Consider the following 1,321-nt stretch of genomic DNA (forward strand, 5'->3'; position numbering starts at 1 on the left):
AAGGTCTACAGCATGATGCTTTGATATACATAGAAATAGTGAAAAGATTACTATAGTAAAAAAAATGAACATATCTCACATCCCCATTGTGTGTGTGCGTGTGTGTGTGGCTAGAGCACCTAAAATCTACTCTTTTAGCAAAACTACCAAGTACAGTAGAATATTAAGTATAGCTCTCATGTTGTACATTAGATCTCTAGACGTTCTCATCCTACATATCTGCTACTTTGTATCAGCTTTGTTATCAGGTTAAAATAGACTGTTATTACTATAATATATTTCACACAAGACACTTGGTAATCACAAATAAAATATTTGTAGAAGTTACATAAGAGAAAAAAACACAACAACACCCCCCCCACACACACAGAAAGGAGGACAGGAAGAGAGAAACAGAGGAGCAAGAGAACTATAAGCGAAGCAGAAAACAGATAACAAAATGATACAGAGTGGCTGAGCAAATAAAAAACAAAAGTCAAGATTCATCTGTATGTTGTTCTCAAGAACTCACTTTAGATTCGCATACATACAGAGGCTAAAAGTGAAGTGAAGGAAAAAAATATTTCATGCAAATAGCAATCAGAAGAAAGCAGGAGTGGCTATACTAGTATTAGACAGAGTAGACTTTAAGTCAAACACCTTCTCTAGCTAAAAAGAAGATTATTATATAATGATAGAAAGGGTCAATTCAACAGGAATACATAAAAATCGTAAATATATATGAACTCAACATCAGAGAATCTAAGTATGTAAAAAAATTGACAAATCTGAATGGAGAAATTAAACAATCCGATAATAGTAGGACTCTTCAACACCACATTTACAATCATGGATAAAATGTCCAGTCAAAAAAATTAATAAAGAAACAGCAAACTTGAACAACACTATAGAACAAATATACCTAACAGACATATATAGAACTTTTCACCCAAGAGCGGCATAGTAAATTAATTCTTCTTAAGCACACTTGAACATTCTCCAGGATATATCACATATTAGGACAAGAAAACAAGCCTTAAGAAACTTTAGAATTCAATTTATACCACATATCTTTTATGACTATAATGGAATAAAACTACAAATCAATAACAGCAAGAAAATGAGAAAGTTTATAAATATGTGGAAACTAAAAAACACACTCTTGAACAACAACTGTGTCAAACATAAAATCAAAGGAAGTTTAAAAAATATCTTGGAAACATAAGAAAATGAATTCACAATTTACTAAAACCTACAGGATGCAAAAAAGCAGTCCTAAGAGGGAAGCTTTTAGCAATAAAAGCCTACATTAAAACAGAAGGAAAATCTCACATAAACTAAC

This window comes from Galeopterus variegatus, unplaced genomic scaffold, assembly GCF_000696425.1.
Source record: "Galeopterus variegatus unplaced genomic scaffold, G_variegatus-3.0.2 Scaffold9449, whole genome shotgun sequence".
NCBI lineage: Eukaryota > Metazoa > Chordata > Mammalia > Dermoptera > Cynocephalidae > Galeopterus > Galeopterus variegatus.